The sequence below is a fragment of the Pantherophis guttatus genome, chromosome 6 (assembly GCF_059756535.1).
Source record: "Pantherophis guttatus breed Tessera chromosome 6, ASM5975653v1, whole genome shotgun sequence".
NCBI classification, from domain to species: Eukaryota; Metazoa; Chordata; class Lepidosauria; order Squamata; family Colubridae; genus Pantherophis; species Pantherophis guttatus.
The window spans coordinates 77,135,202-77,154,983 of record NC_142068.1 but is presented as its reverse complement, the minus strand read 5'-3'; the positions used below and the strand labels follow the sequence as shown (position 1 = coordinate 77,154,983).

At 43.0% G+C, this 19,782-nt stretch overlaps 1 protein-coding gene across 12 annotated transcripts in view; it reads right to left on the bottom strand.

Moving 5' to 3' along the window:
• The window catches only part of PALD1 (phosphatase domain containing paladin 1), a 150,639-nt gene extending 132,733 nt beyond the window's left edge, over window positions 1-17,906 (bottom strand). For 2 of the 12 annotated variants that reach the window (XM_087871785.1, XM_034426015.3), the window contains exon 1: window positions 17,510-17,900. The gene's annotated coding sequence lies outside the window, so the exon portion shown is untranslated. Of the gene's footprint in view, window positions 1-642; window positions 1,166-17,215 lie in introns of those variants that run through there. The other 10 variants (XM_060682254.2, XM_034426017.3, XM_034426020.3 and 7 more) reach the window with 9 other exon arrangements.
• Window positions 17,907-19,782: the final 1,876 nt, after the last annotated feature.

Sequence of the window (19,782 nt, the reverse complement as noted above, 5' to 3'; positions counted from 1 at the left end):
TAACATCAATAGTTTCTTCGGCAGTTTTTTCTACTACCCTAAATTCTAAACTGCAATAATCAGAATAAACTACATTCTGACTGAGAAACTCTGTTCTATGCAAAAATACATCATGACCCATCAGCCACAATTGATACGATCTCTTTAAGAACTGGAGCAAATTCTGTATGTAAACATGCTTTCTTTAACTTTTCAAACAATACCAATGTTTCAGTGACATCTCGTGATCTGCCAGAATGTGAAGAATCGTGGCAATTATTCCATGCTCCTGCAGCATATACATGAAAATGCAACTTTCTTGCACCCAGTTTTACTATGGCCATAAAATGCAGGAGAGATTAGATTCTCAGCATTAAGAGAACAAGCAACCACTGAGACCGTCGAAGAAATTTTTCAAAATTCTAACCAGGGGAAACAAGATTTTATAGTGCTGGACGTCTTGATGTTTATAACCTGCTAAAAACATCCCCCAGCCCCAAAACAACTTTTGAAGCCAGCCAGAGAAACTTGCATCAAGAAACATCTATTTTCCAATCGCACCAGAGTCATCGTGTCTTTTTTAAGATTCCAGAATTAAGGAAGTTTTATAACTGAAGACAACAGCAGAAAAGAAAAGAAGAAAAAAAAGTCCACATAATGTACCTGATTTTTAGCTGCCAGGGAAATCATCCAATTTCCTCTCTTTGGAATGAGGAATTTTGAAAAAAAGGAAAACAAGCCAGCTGACTCAAAAGTAAAGCCACCCAATCTTTTCAGAAGGGCTTTCAAGAGATTTCTTTCTATTCTTTCTCCAGATTCTCAAGAGATTCTTTCAAAGTTGGCCATGGCTGATCTTCTCTGGTCGTGAAGCAGTTAAGCCCATCCTCGGGGACTGGGGGAGGAATGCCAGCCACCGATGAAGCAGAGACTGTGTAGCACTTTGTTTTCAAGAGATCAAAATCCTAGCCAATGCCAATTAAAACAGGACTAGCGGATCCTCTCCCGGGGCAGAACAGCCTCCTCTCGACCGTCTGTGGGCTAGAGCGTGTGAGAGACAGCTCAGCTCCGGGACTTTTCTGCCAATGAAAAGCCGGGAGATTCCTGGCAATAGAAGCCACAGGCACTCAGCCGCCAAGTGAGGGGGACTTCGAAGGCAGGAATCTCAGTCTTCATATGTCAGGAAGGAGCTTTAAGAAAGCCTACCAGTGCAACATCTCTCAAGCTTGGCAAGTTGAAAGACGGGAGGACTTCAACGCCCAGAATTCCCCAGCCAGCCTGGGATTTGAAGTCCATCTGTCAACCTGCCAGGGTCGAGGAAAATACGACTGTAGAGCAGCAAGAATACTCTACACCAGGGGTCTCCAACCTTGGCAACTTTAAGACTTGTGGACTTCAGCTCCCAGAATTCTAGGAGCTGAAGTCCACAAGTCTTAAAGTTGCCAAGGTTGGAGACTCTTGCTCTAAAATGGAACAAAAGGAGGATGGCTGTAAAAAATGGATGGGAGTTAGCAGAGATGGCTTAAATTGACAAGCTTTGATTAAAGGAAAGAACACCATTTATGTTTGTTTCTGTTTGGAAACCGCTTTTGGACTTTGTGCTTGAGGTGGGTGGGAAAAAAATGAAACTTTCATTTTGGGGGTTGCTGGTTATATAGGTTTGCTGTAATAGAAATGGCAAGTGTATATTATTATATAAAAGTAAAAAGTCAGGGTTTTGTGTTATTCCCTTATTCTATTGCTCCAAAAGGAATCAGAAGGTCAATGCTTTTTTTTTCCTTTTTCCCCTTTACTCTACACTTTTTTTCTTTCCTCTTTTCCTCCCCTATTTTCCCATTATCTTTATTTTCCTTTTCTGTATTTCTGTATTTTATATTTTGATAAACAAATAAGAATATTTAATTTAAAAAGAGAAACACGGCTCTCTCTAAGGGTCTAGCTGCCAGTAAGTATCTCAAAGAACTTTCAAGACACCAGGTTACTGCAGCAAAAGCAGATAATTCCTAAATAGTTCCTTTGAACCATCATCCACTTCTTACCTTTAACGTTAATTTATTTCAAAAGAGACGGAGGGGTATCAGCATTTCCCAACGTTGGACGAAAGGAGAGAGAAGCCATTGGAAATGAATCCCCTTGGGACTTCTCAAATAAAATCCTAAAACCCCTCCTCCAAGCAAATGTATTCATAAGCAATATTTAATGGAATAGTTAATAATTACTGCAGATAGCCTTCAATTTGTAAGAGTTCGTTTAATGACTGCTCAAACTTAAAAGAGCACTGAAAAAACTGACTTGACCATTTTCAACTTATGACCATCACATGATCAAAATTCAGACGCTTGGCAACTGACTCACATTTATGACGATTGCAATGTCCCAGGGCCACGTAATCCCCTCTTGAGAACTTCTGATGAACAAAGTCAATGGTGAAGCCAGATTCACTTAACAACCGTGTTACTAAGCAGCTGCAATGGTTCACTTATCAACTGGGGCAAGAAAGGTCGTAAAATGTGACAAAACTCACTTAACAACTGTCTCGCTTAGCAGCAGAAATTTTGGGGCTCAATTCTGGTCGTAAGTCAAGGACTACCTGTATTAACAATATTAATAATACTTAATTCAAATGCAGCACTGCATGTTGCTTGTCTGGGTTTTACGTGAATTGCTTTGTGTTTAATTCACACAAACGCACGTCAGAAAAGCAGCCATTCTTTAAGACAAAAGAAGCAAAGTCTATCCAACTCCATTTGCTTGCACTCTTTGGGGAACATCCTTGCCAGCATCTTCCCAAATCTTCTTTTGATATTTCCCCACCGCTGAAATTATACTGTTGACTCATAGGGGGTGCTTCCCACCCCCTCCAGACATAATTGTACAGCAGCACAAACCACTTTGCTTCTTTTAAAATAGGACCCACTCCTCTCCTAGATAATGGCAACTTGTAAACCAACTCCAGACAAAAGAAAGAAAGAAAGAAAGAAAGAAAGAAAGAAAGAAAGAAAGAAAGAAAGAAAGAAAGAAAGAAAGGAAGGAAGGAAGGAAGGAAGGAAGGAAGGAAGGAAGGAAGGAAGGAAGGAAGGAAGGAAGGAAGGAAGGAAGGAAGGAAGGAAGGAAGGAAAGAGACAGAGAGAGAGAGAGAGAGAGAGAGAGAGAGAAAGAAAGAAAGACACTTGGAATCGTCATGACTGAAGGGGCACAGAAACATAAATAAATCAAAGGCCACACAAAAGAATCAGATTTACTGCGGATGATTCATTTAAGGCGATTCCCACCGTAAAACTTTCCTAACCCTGCTGGGATCACTATCGGAATGTTGACTTAGCTACTTCCCAAAAAACAAAGACAAAAGATCGGTGGATGAGTAATTTCCTTCATTTCCTCCTTCCAAGGTAACTGTAACACACACTGCAAAATGTATCTCTCCACATGTCTGACACCTGCATTGGCACCCCGAGATAAACCCCCCAAGTGGCTTCAAAAGCTCTCAGGGAGAGTGCTAACAGCCAGATGACTGCAAAGTACTGTGATCCTTCTAACCCCCCTCTCCATCCTGTCAGAACTAATCCTTCCATCATCATCATCCGCACCATCCCCCACCCCCCTAGAACTGATGAAGCTTCCTGGATGAGAAGTGAAACATCTTCTTCCTCAAGGAAAAAAAAACAGCCCAGTTGCCTTTCGATAAAACACCTTTGAGGCATCTCTCCAGATTACTGTACTGTACTTTTCTTACCACATTCCTGGAACCTGCCATCCAGAGGTGGGATTCAATTACCTTTCCTACCAGTTCGAACCATCCACGCATGCTCGGCAGTGGTGAATTGCCCCCGGTTCGGACCGGTTCACAAGAACCGGTAGTAAAACCGGCGGGAGCCCACCATCCCGGATGTTGTCATCAGTGATCTGAGCATGCGCAGAAGGCGCGCACATGAGCGAAGCAACTGCGCGTGCACAATCCCGTTGCGAACCGGTAGTAAAGGTAAGTAGAACCTACCCTTGATGCTCGGCCTTCCGTGCATGGTCTTTGCTCACGTTGTGTGCCTTCTGCACATGCGCACGGCCTCGAAAACATGGCTAAATAGGATGGCATTACTTCCGGGCAGGTGGGTGGGGCCTACCAGTCGGTACTACCAATTTGCCCGAACCGGACAGAACCAGCTGAATACCACCACTGCTGCCATCCATTTTCTCACTCTTCATCCATCAAATGCCTTTTCATGAAATTTTGGGCTGCCTCCAAGGACTGGAATGACATATTGAAAGAAGAAAAGCAAATGATGACACTCTCGCTAAAAGCATAATGGCAGATGACTCGTGATCCTTCATAGATTTCAGGCAGAGTTTCTTCTACTATATACCATGCTTAGGAGGGGCTAAGCTTAAGGCTAGGTTTTACACACACACACACACCAGGGAGCCCGATTACCCTGCATTAAAAAGAAATAAAAATGCTGAGTTTTTATCCAGAAAAATAGCAGGAACACCCACATTTTAACCAGATTTCTCCTTCCTCTTTGGAAGTTTTCTTGATGGTCAGTAACATTCAAGCTGAGGAACCCTCTGGGTAAATGCTAACCACAGAGACTGAAACACGCTCTTTAAATACGATATTTCTTCCGCAAACACCACTGACTTGTGCTGCAGCCACCAAGCAGAAGCCAAATATTTACAAGATATCATCAGGCTGAAGGAAAACAGTAGGGAAAGGATCCAAGGCAATAAATATCGGGAGGAATGTAAATGGAACCCAGGCAGTGCCCGAAAATGGTAAGGAGTGAAAGGCTTAAAAGTCGGCTTTATTCTGGATTAATGCTGTGCACCTTTCAAAGATTATTCGAAGTCATGCTTTGGACGTTGCATAAATATATCACTCTCCTCTTTATTAAAGCAGCCAAGTCACTTTTAAAGCTAAAAAATATTGGACGAAAACACATACTAGGCTGGGAAAAATTAGCAACATATAGACCTGAAACCAGAGATATTTTTGTTGGGCATTCTACCAGAAAAATATGATTAAAAGACTACATATCTGGTCTTGCATATATTAACTGCAACTAAAATAATATTTGTGCAACAATGGAAAAATGAGAAGATTCCGTCTGAGGGGAATGTAATTAAGAAAATATTAGAATGCGCAGAAATTGATAGACTAACACTTACTATTAAAGATAAAGAAACTGAATATTTTTTGATATGGGATATATTTTATCAATGGCTAGACAACAGAAACAGAAGTTAGAAAGGAGGAGATACAAAAAGAGGAAATGCTAAAGTGGAGAGTTGTTAAAGATGATGATGTTAAGTATTATTGTTACTATATTATCATATTATGATATTATCAATATTATGGTGATGAATACCACAACAAATATGTGTATTATGATTGTTTAAAAATAACTGTACCCAGACCACATACAGTTTGATGAAAATTGAATGTTATTGTCGAGTGTCAGCCATTCCCTCGACACATGATCCCGGGGACTGTGACAAGCCAGAAATAAATAAATAAATTAAATAAAATAAAATAAATAATAAAACAAATAAAACATTTTTTTAAAAAATCACTTTCAAGACTTCACACCATAAAGCAATGAATGCCAGAACAAAAAAGACACTGCTGCTTTAATTAACAGCATAACGGATGCAGTATTTTCAATGGCTGGAAGCATCTCTTGAAAACCATTTTCAAAGCACAGCCAACCCTATTATAGAGGCTGGGTTTTCTTGTAGCCCTTCAAGCTGGCGCAAGTAAGTAAATTTTATTTTTGTAAAATCAACAAAGGACATCGGAAATGGCCTTGAGGACAGGAGGAAGAGCAAGTCAATGGTCAGATAAGGAAGGATTGAACCCGGCTGAAGAAAATAACAGAAAAGTGTCAGGCAAACTCCTCTCCAGTTCCTACGGAGATAAAGGGATGGAGGTGAGGGTGGGAATAGGGGGAAGCACATTCAGACATGGAAGATTCTGTTATTATAGAATGATAGTTTAATCTATATGATGTCAGTTTCTTAGTTTTGTCTACCACATGGGTATCCAAACTTGGCATCCCCTCAGTCATAGAACACAAAGCCATTACTTTACTGCATGTGCCTATGGCATGATTTGGATGTTAATATTCATAGTTACAGTTATGAGCTGCGGTGGCGCAGTGTTTAGAGTGCAGTACTGCAGGCTACTTCTGCTGATCACCGGCTGCCAGCAGTTTGGCAGATCAAATCTCACCAGGTTCAAGGTTGATTCAGCCTTCCATCCTTCCGAGGTGGATAAAATGAGGACCCAGATTGTTGGGGGCAATAGGCTGACTCTGTAAACCGCTTAGAGAGGGCTGTAAAAGCATTATGAAGCGGTATATAAGTCTAAGTGCTACTGCTATAGCTGCATTCACATCTCATGCTAACCCATGTTTACTTTTGAGAAATTTCTCAAACCACTTTGAGAAATTTTTAATTAAGGAGTGATATATAAATATCATTAACCCTTGTGGACTTCAACTTTCCCCAGCCATCCATGCTAGACACACGATATAAGGTCGACACATTTCTTATTATTCAACTCTGTAATTCAAGTTACCACCACAAATGTCGAAGTGATCATTCCAATATTTCCTTTCAAGGCAAGATTTCTATCTTTGGAATATGAAATGTAACCCACTAATTACTGAAGGTCAGGCATGAAGAGAATAAATAGGGTTTGTAAAATGTTACTTCACCATAGACAACCATTTTAGTAGCAATAAAACATTTCTAAAAACAGTGCCTAAGTTATCTTCATTTCTTTTTTTCTTCCCTTCTCCTTTTCCTTCTGTATTAGGCAGGGAATCCATGGGGCAAAAAAGTCAAGATGTCACTCACAACACTGCAAGCCAAATCATGGCCACATCTTGCAACCAAGAACCCTGGCTCTTTTTAATTTTAGTTTTTAAAACTGAAGTGGAAAGTGGAAGCTGTTTGATTTTTATTGTTCTGTTCAGAGAGCTTTTTAAACAAAAAATGTTTAATTAACGAAATATACCACAGCAGGGTTTTCACTAATATCTCGGTAAGTGAGGGAAGGATGTGGCCTTAAGGCTCATCAAAAATATTACTGACAAGATTTTTTTACCAAATGTTTTAAGGCACAAACTTAAGCAAAGGCACCATGCTTTGAAAAATACAGAAGTTTGAACAGTGACTGCTGGTTAAAAAAAGGGGGGGGGATTTGTTTTACTTCCTCTGTCCTCCTGACTTTTGAACACAGGTTGGTTGCCAGGCAGTTTCCAAGCAACCATGATTTCCTCTCACAGATTTTTGCTATTATACCACAAACGCTGTTTGTAAAGCTACAGGGTTAAAGCTGGGAACTAGGAAACAGCTCAGCATTATTTTTGTAATGCAAGGAAGCCTGCTGACCTAAGGAGATTGGGGGGGGGGGGGGAACGGGACTAAAGAAATTATGCAGACGTAGATTCTGCAAAACTATTTTTCTAATGCAGTGTTTCCCCAACTTTAGCAACTTTAAGATTATGTGGACTTCAATTCCCATGTTGGCTGGGGAATTCTGGGAGTTGAAGTCCACAAGTCTTAAAAGATGCCAAGGTTGGCCACTCCTTGTCTAGAGGGAAGCCTAAAAGGAAGAGGGAATTACACGATTAGCATTGAGAGCAAAAAGTTTGTTATCTCACAACTTCTAAGAGTAAATAGGCAGAGCTACCCTGTCTAAGCAGCATCTCTCTCTCCCAGGCGTTAATTTAAAAATACAGGGCATTTTTGCTCTTTCAACATGATCACAGAATGATTCACTTCATTTAATGCTTGTTCAGGCACGTGGTGTTGTTTTTTTTCTTCTTTTAATACTGACATCCTTTTATTCATTGGTGTATTCAGTTAAGAGTTTTTACTTTCATTTCTACGGAGTACTAAAAACCCATTTTTAAAACTTGTGTAATGCTGACCCCTCCAGGCAAAACAAGGCATACCTCTGCAAACATTCAATACATCTACAAAAATGTTACTAAGAAGTGATTAATTCGAGTGCAAAAGTTGGCTTGAAACTCAATATTAAGAAAACTAAGATCATGGCATCCGGTCCTCTCAATTCCTGGCAAATAGATGGGGAAGAAGTGGAGGTAGTGACAGATTTTATTTTCCTGGGCTCCAAGATCGCTGAGGACTACCTGCATAAAGTCTGACAGCAGATTATTCAAAAACGTAACTTTAGTCACACACTGGAACAAAAGACGACTAGCTTTTAGTGACATACCATATCTCAGGGATGTCAAACTCGATTTCATTGAGGGCCGTATCAGAGTTTTGTTTGACCTTGGGGGGCCAGGGTGGGCGTGGCTAACTCAACGTCATTCATGTCGGGGGCGCCTGTGGAGGTCCCAGTGCTCTGCCAGCAAAAACAGGCTGCCGAGCTCTGTTTTCAGCTGCAACAGCCTCCTGCAACCTTTTGTCAGCAAAAACGGAGCTCGGGAGGGCTGCCTACGGCCCTCCCGAGCTCCATTTTCTCTGGCAGAGGCACCGCGGTTCGTTGTTGTTTCCAGGGCAGCCCCGCAGGTCCGGATCTGGCCCCCTGGCCTTGAGTTTGACAGCCCTGCCATAGCTGAATATAGGATTAGTTTAATTTCCTATTCTGGAGAATACAACATATTCCAAGCATCTATCATCATATCTGAATACAACTTGATTAATACATAAGAAAATCCCAAGACTGCAAAAAGTTGAAAGAAATATTAAGCAAAAAACATCAAGATGGCAATGGCAGATGAAGGAGATACGCTAGAAGTTATTTGGCAGAAGGTCAAATACCATATTTTTCAGAGTATAAGACGCACTTCCCCCCCCCAAAAAAAAGAGAGTGAAAATTTAGGTGTGTCTTATACACAAAATGTAGCCCCGCCCACCTACCGGCCACCCGGAAAATGGGGCACGCGGAGGCAGCAATAGGCTATGGCAATCCCTGCAGCCTGAAACAGCTGATCTTCGGGAGGCCAATCCAACCGACAATCAGCTTCTTGTGCTAATCAGGCTGTGCTGAAGCTAAAGCGGGCTGTTTGCTGCTAGGAGACAAATTGCTGGGAGGCAAGGCAGATTTTTTTTTTTTTTGTGCTAATCAGGCTGTGCTGAAAATTAAAATGAAACTGAAACAGGCTGTTTGCTGCAAGGAGGCAAATTGCTGGGAGGCAAAAGCAGATTTTTTTTTCTTGTTTCCTCCCCCAAAAAAGGTAGATGTATTTTATAGTCGGGAGCGTCTTATACTCCAAAAAATACAGTATGTCAGTCATCAATTGCTACTTCTTACTAATAGCAATTAGCACTTAACACTTATAAACTGCTTCACAGTGCTTTACAACCCTCTCTAAGCAGTTTACAGCATATTGCATATTGCCCCCAACAATCTGGGTCCTCACTTTACCAATTTCTCTAAGCAGGAGAAATACAAAACAAGGCATCCATGAAGCTGTGGAAGGATGAAGTGCCAGGTTTAAACGACAGAGGATATTTGGAATACGACACCCTCATTCTGGCAACTCATCAAATGGAGTACTGTAGTTTCAGTGTACTATGCAACGCAATTCTTATTCAAGCGATGTGTAGCATCTGGATAGCTTCTACTGAGTTCGGGTCAGCTAAATTAAGAGAGACGTTGATAACTGATCGCTTTTATAGTGGTGCCAAGAAAATCTTATGACTCCGTAGAAGCCATAAAGTCATGAGAAGTCCAACTTAATTATACCAAACAAAATTCAAAGCTTTTATATAAACCTACAGCCACCTTAGGAGGGATGATGGAAGTAATCATTTCCCAAAGCTAGATTCTTGTCCTAGATTCTTATCTATTTAAAAACAAAAATTGTAACACTGTAACACAGGGGTGTCAAACTTGATTTAATTGAGGGCCGCATCAGGATGTGTTTTACCTCGGAGGGCCAGGGTGGGCGTGGCCAGGGTGGGCGTGGCCAGCATGACATCACTCGTGTTGGGGGGCGCCTGTGGTGGCCCGAGTACTCTGCCAGCGAAAACAGGCTCCTGAGCTCTGTTTTCAGCTGCAATGGCCTCCTGCAACCCTCTGCCAACAAAAATAGAACTCGGGGGGGGGGGCACGCACAGCCCTCGCGAGCTCAGTTTTCGGCTGGGATGGGGCCCTGCAACCCTCTGCCCCCCCCCCCTCGGGCGGGCCACGCATGGCCCTCTGAGCTCCGTTTTTGCTGGCAGAGGCACCGCGGCCCAGTTATTAACTGTTTCCAGGGTGGCCCTGCAGGCCAGATCTAAGCATCCTGTGGGCCGGATCTGGCCCCCGGGGCTTTAGTTCGATACCCCTGCTGTAACAGATTAGCCCTTAAAAGTGATCCGTACAATCAATCAAAGTTAAGTCTCAATCATGAAAAAGCCTATGCAGTGATACAAAAAGTAGGCAGCGGTTATGAAGGCCTTTTTACGTTTTTTCAAAATTCTTTAAAACTTACACCTTTACAGCTAGCCCTTGACTTACGACCCCAACTGAGACCAAAATTTCTGTTGCTAAGCAAGGCAGTTGTTAAGTGAGTTTTGCCCCATTTTACGACCTGTCTTGCCACAGTTGTTAAATGAACCCCTGCAGTTGTTAAGTTGTTTTGAAATAAAATTAACCTTGTACATAATTTGCAGGATGTGAAAGTACCATTGCACGTGGCACTAACCGCCAAAGTTTCTTTTTTTAAAAGATATTTGAAAACGAGACAAAAAATGAGACAGGCCGTGCCGGAACTCAGACAAAGCTCTTTAAGTGGGGAAATGGCCGAGAGCCCACAGCGTGACCGTGGTGCTCCAGAACAAACGATAACACATGTGGTTCAAGAATGTCTCCTCAGAAAATTTCAAGGCACCTAGGATGATCTCATGGCAGCCACACCTGAAGCAGTGACATGATTAGCTTCCTCGAATCATAACATCTATCCCATTGCAATTATATGGCTCCATACTACGATCTCCTATATTTTATTGCGCACATCACTCTCTCACCGCCTCTCCCTTGTCTTCTTATTTATATATACCGTATTTTCCGGCGTATAAGACGACTGGGCGTATAAGACGACCCCCGACTTTTCCTGTTAAATATAGGGTTTGGGCTATACTCGCCGTATAAGACTACCCCTCTTCCAACGCACACCAAATAAAAATTAAAAAACATCAACTGGCTCACCCACAATGTAAAAGCAGCTGTGCTAGACCCAAAATGGTCCCTGCAACAAGCAGGAACCTCACACAGCCACAAAAAGCCCAAAAAACAACTTTCACACTTTACACACACAAAATTCCACATACAGCTTTGTGAGATTTTGTATGTTTGTGTAGTTAGAGTGAAACACTACAGAAACACACCAAATCTCAGAAAGCTGCACAAATATTATTTTATTTTAATTTATTTTTACTTTTATATGAAAACTAAATTTAAAACTTCCTAAACTTTAAATGGCTAGGTCTAAAAAAGAACAACTAAAAAAAAACCCAATTAACTATTTTTTTTAAAGCTCCCAAAGGGGAAAAAATTTACCCAATAGAACAGGGGTCTCCAACCTTGGCAACTTTAAGACTTGTACACTTCAATTCCCAGAATTCCTCAGCCAGCTTTGTTTTGCTGGCTGAGGAATTCTGGGAGTTGAAGTCCACAACTCCCTGCCTGCTTGATTGCAGGCAGGGAGTGGCTTGCTGATGGAATGGATTCAGGCAAGCGAAGCAAGGCAAGCGTTGCGACTAGCAGCTAAGGTAAGCAAGCTGGAGGGGAAAAACTTTTTTCCTTTTACATGACTCTGGCGATCCCAGCTGAGTTGCCTGATTAGCAGGCAAAGCTGGGATCGTCAGAGCTTGGATCGCCAGAGCCATTTAAGGCTCGTCAGAGCCTTTCGGGCTGGTCTGCCTGGTTACAGGAGAACGACACCCGGTGTATAAGACGACCCCCGACTTTTGAGAAGATTTTCATGTGTTAAAAAGTTGTCTTATATGCCGGAAAATACGGTAGTTATTCCAAATGGTTCATCTTGAAAAACTAATTCTTGGTGAAAAAAATGATGTATGTAAACAAATCAGAGATCTTTATCTCCAATTTTATTTATTTATTTAGTGTATGGCCTCTGCAGAGGTCATGCAATTACTGACATACAAATTTAGTTTAAATAAAGCATCAGCAAATATACTGTATATATATGCTGATACTTTAAGCTAAATTTGTGTATGTATATAAGGTAAAGGTTCCCCTCACACATGTATGCTAGTCATTCCTGACTCTAGGGGGCGGTGCTCATCTCCATTTCAAAACCAAAGAGCCAGCACTGTCCAAAGACGTCTCCGTGGTCATGTGGCCGGCATGACTAAACGCCAAAGGCGCACAGAACGCTGGTACCTTCCCACCAAAGATGGTTCCTATTTTTCTACTTGCATTTTTTACATGCTTCCGAATTGCTAGGTTGGCAGAAGCTGGGACAAGTAACAGGAATTCACCCCATTACGTGGCACTAAGGATTTGAACCGCTAACTGCCGACCTTTCGATCGACAAGCTCAGCGTCTTAGCCAGGGGTGAAATGTAAAATTTGTTACTACCGGTTCTGTGGGCGTGGGTTGGTGGTGGTGGGGTAATGTGACTGGGTGGGCGTGGCCAACTTTTTTTTTTATAACTTTTCAAAGCATTTTTTCTAATGCTTTGAAAAGTCTCTGCCGATCAGGCAACTCAGCTGGGATCGTCAGAGAGGCTTTTTAAAAAATGCTTTGAAAAGCCTCTCTGCCGATTAGGCAACTCAGCTGGGATCATCAAAGAGGCTTTTTAAAAAATGCCTCTCTGCCAATCAGGCAACTCAACTGGAATCATCAGAGAGGCTTTTTAAAAAATGCTTTGAAAAGCCTCTGACGATCCCAGCTGAGCTGCACCATGATCAGAGGCTTTTTTTTTTACTTTTAAAAGCATTTTTTCGTTGGAAGAGGTTGTAGAAAAAATGCTTTTAAAAGTAAAAAAAAAAAAAAAAGCCTCTGATGATCGTGTGGCTCAGCTGGGCAGGGGGGGGGATTTTTGCTACCGGTTCTCCAAACCACCCGCCATCGCTACCGGATCAGGTGATCCGGTCCGAACAGGGAGCATTTCACCCCTGGTCTTAGCCACTAAGCCACCGCGTCCTCTTTACATATATACATATGTATATATGTATATGTATATGTGTGTGTGTGTTTGTGTGTGTATGCTTTATTTTAAATTTGTGTATCAGTGATTACATGGCCTCTGCAGAGGCCATACGCTAAATAAATACAATGAGACAGAACATGATTGGAGATAAAGAAGATCTCTGATTTGTTTACATACAGAATTTTTTTTTCATCAAGAATTAGTTTTCCAAGATGAACCATTTGGAATAACTGCATATAAATAAGAAGATCTCTCTTGATTTTATGATTTTATGGTTGGTTTTAAAATTTGATATGGATTTTAAATTGATAAATTTTAAACTATGGGCCAAATTTAATTATTTTAAATCTATTTTTAATCGTACTTTATGTATAAATGTTTTTATTTAGGCTGTTCACCGCCCTGAGTCCGAAAGGAGAAGGGCGGTATAGAAATTCGAATAATAAATAAATAAATAAAGACAAATGAGAGATGGTGGGCTACCCTGGAAGCAGTGGTGAAATCCTAATTTTTTTTACTACCGGTTCTGTGGGCGTGGCTTGGTGGGCATGGCAGGGGAAGGATACTGCAAAATCCCCATTCCCTCCCCACTCCTGGGGCAAGGATATTGCAAAATCTCCATTCCCACCCCACTCTGGGGTCAGCCAGAGGTGGTATTTGCCAGTTCACTACTAAAAATTTCTGCTACCAGTTCTCCAAACTACTCAAAATTTCTGCTACCGGTTCTCCAGAACCTATCAGAACCTGCTGGATTTTAGTCCTGCCTGGAAGGTCACGTCCAGGAAACCAACCAACCAACCAACCCATTGATTCCATAAGATTTTGCATCGCTCAGTGCAGCCACCGAAATGAAGGAAAAACATGTCAATAGTGGTTGGGCAGGACTCATACAGCAAACACACTCTGCGGTTTGATATGTAGCCAAATCCGTCAAGGGAACCCTTTAAAATGTTAAATATTGCTCCCAGACTGGACACTGCTTGTAGCTCCCAACGCAGAGCAAACAGAATTCCTTCCTAGTAGAAACTTTAAAAATAATAATAATGCACTTTGCCTTCTCTGGTTGAAGTCCTTGAAACTGGGGAAAAACTGATTTTATCAAGTGTCCCAAGGGAAAATGGGGAATGTGCATTCTGCCAGTATTTTTAGAAATACATACATACACACACACGCAGAGAGAGAGAGAGAGAGAGAGAGAGAGAGAGAGAGAGGGAGAGAGAGATGGAGAGTGAGTGAGTGAGTTTAGGAAAGAGTCAATGGAACAGAAATGAGAAAACGCTACGCAAAGTATGGATAAGTGATACTACTTTTAACCAGCAATACAGATTATAGTATCCTCACTCCAACCTGCTACACTTGTGTTGCATGCAATTCACATCATCTCCAGGTACTACAGGTAGATCTCGACATAAAGCTTTTGTTTATTGACTGTTCAAAGTTACAACAACACTAGAAAATGTGACTTCTGACCAGTTTTCACATGTATGCCCATTGTAGCATCCCCATGGTCACATGATCAAAATTTGGGCACTTGGCACCTGACATGTACGTATGACATTTGCAGTGACCCAGAATCGTGTGATAACCGTTTATAAAATATAGAACACTTATACACTTATACACACTAGCTGTGTCATGTGATTTGGCCATTTCTGAATTCACAACAGCTGTATGTATACGGCAAACCCCAGAAAATAAATTTCACCAAAACACTAATATTCCTAGATAATGGCTATACTTCCAAATAATAGTAGGCAGGTGTTATTTCATGAATGTGAAACACAAGCCTAAATAACGTCCGGTATTTTAGATTACATCCCTTATCAAATCCTGAACATTGTTTACAATAGTGTTTCTCAACTTCAGCCACTTTAAGATGTGTGGACTTCAACTCCCAGAATTCCCCAGCCAGCATGCATCTTAAACTGACTTGTAGAAAACACTGGTTTAGAAGATGAAGAATCCAGTTGTCGGCAAGACACACAACAGACTATACTTCCACTAAACCCATTGAGATTAGGAACTAATGTTCCAGGTCACCAATTCAAACTGAGAGAGGAAAGTTCCATCCATCCGTATCAGCTCATATTTAACTACTAAAATAGTTATAGGAGCCTGAGTGGCAATGCAGACTAATGCTACTATTAAAGGTACTATTTAGCTTCCAGCTGCCTGCAATTACTGCGAGTTCAATTCTCACCAGGCTCAAGGTTGACTCAGCCTTCCATCCTTTCTAAGGTAGGTAAAATGAGGACCCGATTTGTGGGGGCAATAAGCTGACTTTGTATAAAATATACAAAAGTATGAAGGCTATTGCTTAACGCATTGTAAGCCGCCCTGAGTCTCCGGAGAAGGGCGGCATATAAATCAAAATTAAAAATATAAAAAAATGACAGACAACTTATTTGGAATTAATATTTCCCATCTTACGTCCAGTAACTTTAATTTGGGCTGCTAGAAATTAGTAACCCGAATAAGAGGTTTGTTTATTTATTTAAATTTGATATACTCGCCCATCTCACTTATTAGATTCTGGGTGACTCACCGATTTCCCGCGTCTCCGAAGAAGGCTCCTTTCATTTCGTGTCCCAAAGCAAAGCTCGACAGGCAATAAATCAAATTAAACTCCATAGTTTACGGCTTCGAGTCCCTGAATTTCTGCAGTCTCCATTATTTCCACTTTCGGTCCACCCACGTTTTTTTTTTATTATTATTATTCCAATGCTTTGTTTACCCTCTTCATCTGCCTACCCAAAACTACCCACTCAGGCCTGCATTTTCAAAGCCATTAAAAACTATGACCTCCTCCCTCCTTCCTTCCTCACCTCCCATTTCAAAGAATACACAAAAGAGGCAGACAAATCTTTTAAAGCCCTTGGTTGCACCTACGCTTAGAAGAGGCTGTGTAGTCTGGAACCAGGGGTCTCCAACCTTGGCTACTTTAAGCCTGGCAGACTTCAACTCCCAGAATTCCCCAGCCAGCAAAGCTAGCGGACTTCAACTCCCAGAATTCTCCAGCCAGCAAAGCTAGTGGACTTCAACTCCCAGAATTCTCCAGCCAGCAAAGCTAGCGGACTTCAACTCCCAGAATTCTCCAGCCAGCAAAGCTAGCGGACTTCAACTCCCAGAATTCTCCAGCCAGCAGCTAGCGGACTTCAACTCCCAGAATTCCCCAGCCAGCAAAGCTAGCGGACTTCAACTCCCAGAATTCCCCAGCCAGCAAAGCTAGCGGACTTCAACTCCCAGAATTCCCCAGCCAGCAAAGCTAGCGGACTTCAACTCCCAGAATTCCCCAGCCAGCAAAGCTAGCGGACTTCAACTCCCAGAATTCCCCAGCCAGCAAAGCTAGCGGACTTCAACTCCCAGAATTCTCCAGCCAGCAAAGCTAGCGGACTTTCAACTCCCAGAATTCCCCAGCCAGCAAAGCTAGCGGACTTCAACTCCCAGAATTCCCCAGCCAGCAAAGCTAGCGGACTTCAACTCCCAGAATTCCCCAGCCAGCAAAGCTAGCGGACTTCAACTCCCAGAATTCCCCAGCCAGCAAAGCTAGCGGACTTCAACTCCCAGAATCCCCCAGCCAGCAAAGCTAGCGGACTTCAACTCCCAGAATTCTGAGAGTTGAAGTCCGCCAGGCTTAAAGTTGCCAAGGTTAGAGACCTCTGGACTACATGCAAAAACTAATATATCTGCAATTTATCCAAACTCATTCAGACACGCTGGGTTGTAAAGCAACTGCCCAACCGGGTTTTGCACTGCCAGTCTGGGGAAAAAACAAACCGTGACTGAAATGTAAATCTAGGCAGTTGTCTCCGTCGCCACATGTTTTAAACCACGATTAAGGTGTCCCCCCACCCACCCACTCATCCACCCCGTTTATATCATCCAGTAACCTTGGTTTGCACCAACCGCTGGGATCATAAACACGAACCCCCGATCAACGGCTGGACTCGCATTATAAATTAAGCCACAGATTTAATTCATCGGATTTTTTTTTCTCTTGTGTTCTCATCGCTCGCGGCTCCGGTCTACCCGCAAGGTTCAATCCTTTTTTTTTTTCTTTCCCCCTGCGAAAAGTGCCAACCACAAACAAACCCGTCGGGACTTACTTAAGGGAGTAATTTACACCGGGGTGTAAACCTCAACCCACCCGGGGGTCCTCGCTTCGTCTGAGGAACTGAGCCCGGCATCCAGGTCGGACGGACGGACGGACAGCGGGGGACTCCGGAGGCTGAGCGAAAACTTGCCTTTCCTCCCCCCAGTTGAGCTTCGAGGCAAAGCGGCGCAGAGATCGACCCGCCCGGGAAGAAGCACCAGCAGCACCAGCGCTTCTTACCGGGGGAGGAGGAGGAAAAAAAAGACGCGAGAGGTTCCCGAGGCGCGAAACTCGAGCCCCGGCTCACCGGAAAGGCTGCAATGCATCCCTCGCCGGCCCGGAGGAGCCGAGCGAAGAGAAACGAAGCGGCGGGGCGCAGAGCCAGCCCTTTGTTCCCTTTTGCGCATCCACGCGCGCCCGCTGGGGCTTCTGGAAGAGAGGGCGCAGCTCTCCGACTAGGGGAGGCCGGAGGAACTTCGGCCGCTCCCTCGGCACCGCCTTGGCGGCTCGGACGAAAGAGCGGCCGGTGGGGACGGGAGGCACATGCGCAGGGAGGAGTGTGTGTATGTGTGTAATGTGTGTGTGTGTGTGTGTGAGGGAGAGATGGTTTCAGCCCTCCCCCTCTCCCCACCTCAGCGAGGCCCACCCTCGCTGCCCTCCTCCGCCACATCCTAGTAGTTGTGGTCTCGTGGGCCGAAACATCCAGACCCGCTTGTCCTCGATGTGCGACCTCAGTTGAGCCCAACATTTCTGTTGCTTCCCTCCCCACACACACACACACACCCTCCAAGCAGGGGTGAAATCCAGCAGGTTCTGGAGAACCGGTAGCGGAAATTTTGAGCAGTTCGGAGAACCGGCAAATACCACCTCTGGCTGGCCCCAGAGTAGGGGTGGGAATGGAGATGTTGCAATATCCTTCCCCCAGGAGTGGGGAGGGAATGGGGATTTTGCAGTATCCTTCCCCCAGGAGTGGGGAGGGAATGGGGATTTTGCAGTATCCTTTCCCTGGAATGGGGTTGGAATGGAGATTTTGCAATATCCTTCTCCCAGGAGTGGGGAGGGAATGGGGATTTTGCAGTATCCTTCCCCCAGGAGTGGGGAGGGAATGGGGATTTTGCAGTATCTTTTTCCTGGCGTGGGATGGGAATAGAGATTTTGCAGTATCTTTCCCCTGTCACGCCCACCAAGCTACACCACACCCACCAAGCCACGGCCACAGAACCGGTAGTAAAAAAAATTGAATTTCACCACTGGTGGGGAGGGAATGGGGATTTTGCAGTATCCTTCCCCTGGAGTTGGATGGGAATGGGGATTTTGCAGTATCCTTCCCCTGGAGTTGGGTGGGAATGGAGATTTTGCAGCATCGTTCCCCTGCCACGCCCACCAAGCCACACCATGCCCACAGAACTGGTAGTAAAAAAAGTTGGATTTCACCACTGTCTCCAAGGTTTTTTATTTTATATTACTTATAACATAGCAACAAAGAGATGTGGTGGCTCAATGGCTAAGACGCTGAGCTTGTTGATTGAAAGGTCGGCAGTTCAACGGTTCGAATCCCTAGTGCCGCGTATCGGGGTGAGCTCCTGTGACTTGTCCCAGCTTCTGCCAACCTAGCAGTTCGAAAGCACAAAAAAAGGCAAGTAAAATAATAGGGACCACCTTTGGTGGGAAGGTAACAGCATTCCATGCACCTTTGGTGTTTAGTCATGCCAGCCACATGACCATGGAGACATCTTCGGACAGCGCTGGCTCTTCAGCTTTGAAACGGAGATGAGCACCGCCCCCTAGAGTCGGGAACGACTAGCACATATGTGCAAGGGGAACCTTTATACATATCAATGTGTGAATAGTGTGATACCTGGGTATCATACATTTTGATACAAATAGACATAATATGATTCTTGGTGTTACATTTCATTTTCATTGTTTCATATTGTTTAAACGTACCTAATACTACCGCCCTTCAATTTCTAAACCTCTCTCTTATTATTACATATATCTTGTTATATTAATATATATGTCTATTATTCCCCTCTTATTTCTATCTCTAACTTTTTTTTATGTCACCGTAGCATTCAAAGATGTTTCTTTTCTATCTTCCATCTGCTTTATTATTCATATTTCCCTTATTTAGCTCTTCACATCTATTTATATTAAGCTTTCATCCTTCATTCTTTCATTGTTCAGTGTTTCAATGTACAATTCTAATACCAATCACAATATCATTTAAACATATAGGGTAGATCCATTCATGTTCTTTCCAGCCATCCAATCCCTGTAACTCTCCTATTAATACACATGCTTCCATTAAAATATATTCTTTCATTATCTAATCACTTATTGTTTTGATTGTATCATTTCTGTTGCTAAGCGAGACAGTTCTTAAGTGAATTTTCCCCCATTTCACAACTTTTCTTGCCACAGTCGTTAAGTGAATCACTGCAGCTGTTGATTTAGTGATGCGGGTTTTTTTAAGTGAATCTGGCTCCTCCCCACTGACTTTGCGGGTCAAAAAGTCACATGATCCCGGGACATTGACTGCCACCGTCATAAATAGGAGTCAGTTGCCAAGCGTTTTAA